We start from the raw sequence: 9,540 nt of genomic DNA, 5'->3' as shown, positions 1-9,540 counted from the left end.
TAATACTGCAGCCGGACACTTTTGTTGACTCTCAAGTCACTAATTACCCTAAAGGGACCAATGTTGGGGGCATCCTCCGTCTCTTAATCGCCTTGGCTTTCTGATATATGTATTCGTATCCCAAACTTTTGTGTGTTTTGGTGTGGGCAGTGGAAAGATTCTCGCGATCTAGTTTTGTAAATGTTACGTACATTGCCCAAACATTTACTCAGTCAGCCCTGTGTACAATACAAACGATACTTTTTGAGTACTCGTAATATCAGCAGTCATTAATTAAATGTTTCTCATGAGTGAAAGAGATGGAACATTGTCGAGAGTTTGATTCCGAATATTTCAGAAGAGGTAGATCATTGCTTTGTTTTCTTGTTGCGTCAAGAACATGGCTATGGGCTGGGAGAGAAATATACGAGGCCAGTTCAATAAGTAATGCAACACATTTTTTTTCTGAAACAGGGGTTGTTTTATTCAGCATTGAAATACACCAGGTTATTCCCCAATCTTTTAGCTACACAACACTATTTTTCAAAGTAATCTCCATTCAATGCTACGGCCTTACGCCACCTTGAAATGAGGGCCTGTATGCCTGCACGGTACCATTCGACTGGTCGATGTCGGAGCCAACGTCGTACTGCATCAATAACTTCTTCATCATCCGCGTAGTGCCTCCCACGGATTGCGTCCTTCATTGGGCCAAACATATGGAAATCCGACGGTGCGAGATCGGGGCTGTAGGGTGCATGAGGAAGAACAGTCCACTGAAGTTTTGTGAGCTCCTCTCGGGTGCGAAGACTTGTGTGAGGTCTTGCGTTGTTATGAAGAAGTTCGTTCAGATATTTGTGCCTACGAACACGCTGAAGTCGTTTCTTCAATTTCTGAAGAGTAGCACAATACACTTCACAGTTGATCGTTTGACCATGGGGAAGGACAGCGTCCCAGAAGACTGTAACCATGACTTTACCGGCTGAGGGTATGGCTTTAAACTTTTTCTTGGTAGGGGAGTGGGTGTGGCGCCACTCCATTGATTGCCGTTTTGTTTCAGGTTCGAAGTGATGAACCCATGTTTCATCGCCTGTAACAATCTTTGACAAGAAATTGTCACCCTCAGCCACATGACGAGCAAGCAATTCCACACAGATGGTTCTCCTTTGCTCTTTATGGTGTTCGGTTAGACAACGAGGGACCCAGCGGGAACAAACCTTTGAATATCCCAACTGGTGAACAATTGTGATAGCACTACCAACAGAGATGTCAAGTTGAGCACTGAGTTGTTTGATGGTGATCCGTCGATCATCTCGAACGAGTGTGTTCGCACGCTCCGCCATTGCAGGAGTCACAGCTGTGCACGGCCGGCCCGCACGCGGGAGATCAGACAGTCTTGCTTGACCTTGCGGCGATGATGACACACGCTTTGCCCAACGACTCACCGTGCTTTTGTCCACTGCCACATCACCGTAGACATTCTGCAAGCGCCTATGAATATCTGAGATGCCCTGGTTTTCCGCCAAAAGAAACTCGATCACTGCCCGTTGTATGCAACGCACATCCGTTACAGACGCCATTTTAACAGCTCCGTAAAGCGCTGCCACCTGTCGGAAGTCAATGAAACTATACGAGACGAAGCGGGAATGTTTGAAAATATTCCACAAGAAATTTCCGGTTTTTTCAACCAAAATTGGCCGAGAAAAAAAATGTGTTGCATTACTTATTGAACTGCCCTCGTACCTTCCAGAGACAGTCGTCAGTATCTATTGAGTTGGTTGACTGATTAAACAACAGGAATTGTAATTTGGAAGGGCGTTACTTCTATCATCTTTCACCCATTTGTTTTAGGGATTATATTGTATCCTTATCAGTGTCAGAATATTTCCAGAATACTTTCTTCAGTATTGAATAACTGCTCTTCATCTGGCCTCCAGCTGCTTCATCTGCCCACCAACTGAGCTAGTTTCCCATCTACAGCCATTAAATAGAAAATTTTCTCATTAATTCCTCTTGTCTACGTTCTAGTTTGAATAGAGTAAGGGCCATTTGCTTACGAGTGCCTTACTAGTAAAAATGTCACTACACATACGATGTTTTTAGTTTATCAATAAGTTATGAAAGGAAGCTTTACGGACTGATGCACCATATAGACGGTGTAATAGCAGCGCTTGGCAACCTAACCAAAGTTTTTAGTTTGTAGGGCGATATTACACGGAAAACCAGATTTTGTTTTGCTCCGTTTATGTGAGATGGCCACGTGGAACAATTGTATCTTCTGCCGTGAATTCACGTTAACTTTGCGTGTGGTGAACAGATGGTACCAGTATTCCGTCAAGATCAAAATTTTAATGAAATGTAATGCTCTTAATTATTGTTCTCAGACTAGTTAGTAACAAATGCATGTAGATGAAAGACCTGGTGAAATTCTTTCAATTGGACGCCCCTTCGAAGACTTTCGTGATCCTAATGTGCTCCAGTTTTCCAACCGGGTAAACAAGACCTCCCGTTTAACGTGCAATCCGAACCATATGATCTTCCTGGCGACTTGTCACATGGTTTGAAGGTAGATGCTAGATTGAAGTAGGACTGAAAATTTCCGTGGCCTTGCCGAGAATCGATACCGCGACGTCTCGGCTTCCATCCCGCGCTTTACCACTAGGCCAGTGTGGCGATACATATTAACTTATAAGGCTGTTGTGACTCAGTATCAATCCACTCAAAGTACCGCAACACACGGACCTTGAAATACGACTTTCTGTTGACCTTAGAGTTCGTATGAAGATTGACACTAGAGGTACTTCAGATCTAGATATATCACAAAGTCTCCGCATTTATATTTCGCTTCGTATTACACCACGGCCAGAGATTTCGCAACTCTAAATTTATACTTAGTACAGCGCATATATGTAGATAACGACGGTATTATGAACTGCATGCATTCTTCTGAAAACCGGTGTTGTCATCTCGAGAAACAGGTGCGCTCGCAGAATACTTAAGGTGAAGGTCTAGAGAAATGTGTTACATGTTAGCCAGCGAGAACGATGACGTGAACTTTCTGGTTCATGTTCACGATAACCTGAATGAGTGAGCCCAAGTAATGGTACAATGACCCACCCCCCGCCCTCCCTCCATTCCTTAAAACGACATAGAACCACGTCTTCCCAGAACTACACGCTCTGCACACAAAAGGTTACACGACTCACAGGACCTACAATTCACTCTACACTTTGCTTCATTTGAAACAAGGCGAAATCGCCTCGCGCCAAACCACACTATATACCTCCGTACCAAATTCTGTGTGCATTAGCCCACTGAAGCCTCATACCTTTATGTGCTGCTGCAAGCGGTGTTAATTTCGAACGTACCCGACATTAAGTATCCATTGCATGCTGTTCTCTTTAAAGAACAAGGAGTTTTCAGTAAGTATAGCAGCAGTTATTTTCTAAAGGCAGATTGGGTTTATTCACGATTACAAGACAGCATGTTATTCCCCACTCTTTCGTATGCAAAACCCAATTTTTCAGCATAATTCCCTTCAATGTGAGCCGGCCGTGGTGGTCTCGCGGTTCTAGGCGCTCAGTCCGGAACCGCGCGACTGCTACAGTCGCAGGTTCGAATCCTGCCTCGGGCATGGATGTGTGTGATGTCCATAAGTTAGTTAGGTTTAAGTAGTTCTAAGTTCTAGGGGACTGATGACCACAGATGTTAAGTCCCATAGTGCTCAGAGCCGAGCCTTCAATGTGACGGCCTTAAGCCGCCTTCCTTGGAGGACTTGTATTCCCGTATAATACCACTGTACTGGTTGACATCGGAGCCAGCGTCTTAATGCATCAATAACCTCCGGATCACCCATATACTTCTTTCTGTGGAGTGCATCCTTCATTGATGGAAGTTGAAAGTTGTGAGAAGCGGGCTAATAGGTGGGTGAGAAGCAACGCAGTTCTGTGAACTTCTCTATGGTACACGTGTGAGGCCTTGCTTTGTCGTAGAGAAGGAGAAGTTCTTTAGCATTTTTAGGTGACGTGGTCTCCTGACCTTCATTTCTTACGTATTTCGTCCTCACAACCGTATTCAGCACATCAAGGCGCTTCATTTGAACCCAATCTCGATAAGCAGGGACGTCTAGTTGTGAATCGAGATGTTTGACTGTGACCTAGGGTGAGACTGTCTGCACGTTTCAACATTCCAACACTGCAGGAGTCACAGTCGTTTGCTGCCGGTCGGCGCGACCTTCTTGCGACGATGACAGACCTCTCGCCCAACGACTTATCGAGCTTTTGTTCACTGTCAGGTCTCCATAAACATTCTGCAAGCGCCTATGGATATCTGCGATGCCCTGGTTTTCCGCGAAAAGAAACTCAATGGCAGCTCTCTGCTTCGGACGCAGCACCGTCACAGATGCCGTTTTCTAAGCTGTGTATAGCGCCGCCATCTATCGGAATTCCGTGCACTATAGCGACTGATGCGGGAAAATTCCACGATGTTGCTCCCAAAATTGCCCATGTTTTAACTGAAATTGGCCGAGGAAAAGAATGTGTTGCATTACTTACTAAACACTCCTCTTATTTGTTATAAAACTCGTAGAGATGGCCCTGCAGTCACACAGAGTAGTAAATACTTTAAAAATTTGTCGTTTACAAGGTGTGACAGCTATCTCCAGTGCTTCGTGGATATTATCTTTTCTGCGATCACTATCCTTACACGAGACAACTGATATCAGCATTGTTGCACAACTGTCGAAGCAAGTCCAAGTTATCTGGCAATTCTCCGAAAGAACTGTATCGCCATTCAGAAAGCCACATTTTTATCCATTTCAGACTCGCTCAGTTGGCTGTAGGAAGCACGAGTGCGTCTCCATAGCATGATTGCCTACTTGATTGACACGTTTGCGCCACACTGAGCCTTCTGGCTGTTAACATTCCCTGGTAAATGGTAGACACAGATGACACCCTGGTAGCTATGCCACCACGCAATATGCTGACACCTTTATCTACTGGCACCCCAGATGGCACATGCCATCGTTGGATCAAACCCGACGTGTTCTTTCCAGACGTACTAACTATTTTTTCCGGAAATGTGTTTTCCTCCCTTCTTCTTTTCATCTAAGCCTGTGGGTATTACTCCATACGTAGCCTTCTGATGTAACTCTGTACATTCTGACATGCATAATGTTATGAAAAATAGGATATCTTGGTAGGCAAAGGGTGCCATACCAGCATGCTCTGAATGCGAACCATCTATTATTGCTACAGTCATCCACGTACTACATCCTAATGCAGCATTCTCCAAAAACGCCAGAACTTTCAATAATATATTGATGGTCTGGCACACTGTAAATATCTACGATAACTGTCTTCAAACTCCCACTATTTTAGACGATGTAATATTGATATTTCTATTATGGTAAAAATTGTACTTGGAGATATCAGGCGGGTGATTGTAACCATAGTAACTGATTAGCGACTGACCTCCATCATGGTGCTTTGCAACATTTTGCATGGCAAGCTATTCTGGGCTGGATCTGAGAGTGCAGAAAATACAGGTCTATTCGATAGTGCGGCATGAAAGATACTTTCGTAGGGGGAATTACTTAGCAGTTTATATCTTTCAGAAATCGGTGCGTCGAAGTTTCGCTTGTTCTGAATTGTTGCAGTTGAATGTCTACAATTTTCGAAAGTAAGGTATTTTTGTATAAAATAATATCGCCAGAGGAAAATACTAGTCAGTTTACAAAGGCTGACATAGATAGTTTCGAAACATTTAGATAGTATAGAATTGATACTTGTAGCCACAAGATACTTCACTAGTGACGTAAGACATGGCTGGCAAGTGGTGTGTATGTGTTAGTCGGTTGTATGGAATCTTTGCAGTAAAATGGGTCGGCGATGAGATATGACAGAACAGTAGAAAGGAGCAACAGTGTCTAAACATGCCCATGCCCGCAACATGAATGACATTGGCCAGCGTGTCTATAAGTAATGTTGTGCCAGTTGCAGACACGAAACAGGGGTAATGCTACGAGTGTGGTGTGCTCTACGTACGTATCAATTAAAGAAATGTAGGTTGGGTTGGTCATTATATAACTGACAAGTTGCCACGAGGTGGCAAAAACAACTAGGTGAGCAAGTGCTTGAAAATGCGGCGTGTTGCTGTTGTAGGCCGTAACTAAGAACGGTAGCTGGTGATTTGCTGGCACAGCCGCTCCCAAAAGAAGTCTTCAAATGATTTGGATGAAATGCTACTGCAGACATATCTTGAACAAACCAACCCAATTACAGGATCACTGGCTACAACTGTTCTGAATCCAGGAGAAGTCCAAAGAACTGGTACACTATTAAGGGTTTTGGAATTCAGAGAATGGAAAATTTGCTTGACTATCATGCATCTGTTAAGATGCTGAATCAAGTAGGTGAGCCAATACTTGTTCGTGTGGCACTGTCATGAGCTGCGAAAGAGAATGTGGGCATTGGATTTGTTTGCATAACCTATCTCAAAGTAAATTGTGGACCGAATTGAATGAATTTTGACTACACTGCAAACACAGACTAGCCAACCCGAAGACCGACAAATTGGGGGGGGGGGGGAGGGGGGATGGCTTTTCGTATTCAGACAATGTGTATATAGCTGGTAAGTTTCTGTGAGGCAGCTGGATCAGTTACGTGAGAGAGTACTTGAAAGTGATCTGTGTTGCTTTCAAAAACTGCGAGAGATTTTGGTGGCCACTGGAATGACGTGCCACAGTCTTCTTCGATGAAACCAGATTCCTCCTGCACGCAAGTGGTGATCGTTTGCACTTTCAACATAGACGTGGTGAGGGCTATCACGTCGAGTGCATTCATGCAAGACACGCGTCATCCAAAGCCTAACGGTGTGGCGTGTGGTAAGCTACTACTCTCATTCACCCACGGTGTTTCTGGAGGGAACGCTAACAAGCGCTCGGTACGTGCAGAATGCTGTTAGACCCATTCTTTTGCCATTCTAGCAACAGGAAGGTGAAGTGTTGTTCCAAAAGGATAATACTCGCCCACACACTACCCATGAAACTCAGCGTGCTCTCCGAGACATGAAACAACGTCCCTGGACCACGTGACATCCAGACATGTCTCCAGTGAAGCCTGTGTGGTTCGTGCTTCTCGTCAGCCAACAAACTTTACACAACTACCTGAACAGATCTCAGGACTGTATTCACTACCTGTCAGATCAATCTTACGCCAAAGTCAGAAAATGCTTCGCCAGCCATAGCGACTGCACCATATACTAATATGTATGTGCTACTCATCTGTAAATGTAATCACTTCGTGTACTCCATATGCACTGCTGCAACAATGAACATGCATGAGTTGGAAGCCTCTGAATGGGTGTACTAATTCTTTTCCAGCAATGTAAATCACGATTTACATAAATGAAATTCTTCACCCTTGGGAACGTTTTAAATTAATATGAAAACAGAAGTAAAGAACTTCAAACAACCAAGATCGCTATTTTACAAAATATGGTTTTAGGTTACAGGCTTTTTCGAACTAAGTTGCTTCTGATCTGTAATGCAGAGGTAGAAACTGCAAGCCTATAGGTTCACATATAGTGGTATGAGACATGTTTTAACATAACAAGAACATATACACTTACCTCGGGCAGTACAGTACAATGAGTCCCGACTACGATGAGTCCCGATCATGTGCACTTTATACCGCGTCACATCATATAAAAGATATTTCAAGTACATGAAAATGATAATACAACGGCAAATCAGGTATAACAGAAACGTTACATAAAATGTCAATGCAATTTGCACCGGCTGTACATGCTCATTTTCGTACAGTAGATGAATGAGGACTGAAATTCTAAAACAAAAGGCACAGATGTTATGGTCAACCACAACGTGGTATTGTAGTAGTGACATCGCACACTGTAGCATATAAGGCATAAGGGTAAAATAACATACAACAAATATACAATGCTATTATACTATTTGCAGTCCAAATCAGAATACATTACAAAATGGTTTTGTGAAAAATACACTGGACTCTCGTTAAACCGGCCGTCAGTAGTCCGGCCTCTCAGTAATCCGGCGCACATCCAAAAACAGGTGCACTATGAATTATCGTGCGCAACAATGGTTAGATAAACAGTGCTTTATATACTGTTTTTGAATCTGTAGCTTTATTCACTGTTCGGAATCATGTCTTCCAAAAGGAAACACATTACACTAGGCCCGAAGCACAAACTCAAAATTGTAGATAAGTTAAATCGAGGTTCTTCGCAGAAAGTCATTGCTGCTGAGTTCAGTGTTGGATGAGCAACTATTTATGATATCAAAAAGCAAGAAGATGTTATCCGACAGTATTGAACACAAATGGATATTGAGTTGGGAAAACGGGTTGGTTATGCGAAAGAATAAGAATGAAGAACTGGACGTAGCTGTTTATAGATGCTTCATGCAACAACGCAGTAAAGGAATTACTGTCAGTGGCCCGATTATGAAGGAAAAAGTAGCTGCATTTAACAAACAGGTTGGTGGTAGTAACTTGTTTGCAATGGGCGAAGTTTGGCTATCAAACTGGAAAAAACGACATGGCATTCGGCAGCTGACAGTCACTGGGGAAAGTCTCTCAGCTAACGTTAAGGATGCTGATGAGTTTGTAAGCAAGATGCGGAAGATAACAGAGGAAGAAGATTTAACTGCTAATGCCTTCTTTAATGATGATGAAGCAGGACTCTTGTACAAAATGGTTCCTTCAAAAAAATTAGCTGCCAAGAATGAGAAGGAAGCTCATGGTTAAAAGCAACAGAAACAGCGTGTAACATTAATGGCGTGTTGTAATGCAAACGGGAGTCATAAACTACCGCTTATGGTGATTGGAAAATCTCAACATCCAAGTTGTTTTCAACACACTGACATAAACACTCTACCAGTGGTGTATTGCACTAAGAAGGAAGCGTGGATGGACAGACAAATATTCTCTCGGTGGTTCCATGAAACGTTTGTACCAGCAGTGAGAAAAGAGCTAAAGAAGAAAAAGCTTCCACTGAAAGCTATCTTTATAATTGATAATCCTCCGAATCATCCTTCAGATATTTCTCTCAAGTCAGACACGTTCAAGCACTCTTTCTCCCACCCAATATGACACCCCTAATTCAGCAGATGGACCAGGGAATTTTGGAATCAATTAAACGTCATTATCGACATTCACTTCTCGTCTCCTTGCTGAACGAAAGTGAAAACGACTGTATAGAGTCTATTCTGACGGCGTGGAAAGCAATTTACATACGTGACGTTGTTTTCCAAGCAGCCGAAGCATGGGATAAAGTGGGATGAAGAGCTGGAGAAACTTGTGGCCATCCATTGTGCCAAGTTGAATCCCGTATTTAGTGACAGCGTTGAGCCAGTCAATTCGGAATTATCAATTACTCTGTACACTAACATGTTCCACAACCTTCCAGGAGGAGAAGAAATTGATGATGAAGATGGTACTAAGTGGCTGAGTGAGGAAAACTGTGATAGGGACCAAGCTTTAACAGACGAAGAAAGAAAGCGTGCAAGAAAATAATGACGAAAGT

The sequence above is a fragment of the Schistocerca nitens genome, chromosome 6 (genome assembly GCF_023898315.1).
Source record: "Schistocerca nitens isolate TAMUIC-IGC-003100 chromosome 6, iqSchNite1.1, whole genome shotgun sequence".
In the NCBI taxonomy this organism is placed as follows: Eukaryota; Metazoa; Arthropoda; class Insecta; order Orthoptera; family Acrididae; genus Schistocerca; species Schistocerca nitens.
The sequence above is the reverse complement of the archived record's forward strand: the minus strand, read 5'-3'. Positions refer to the sequence as shown.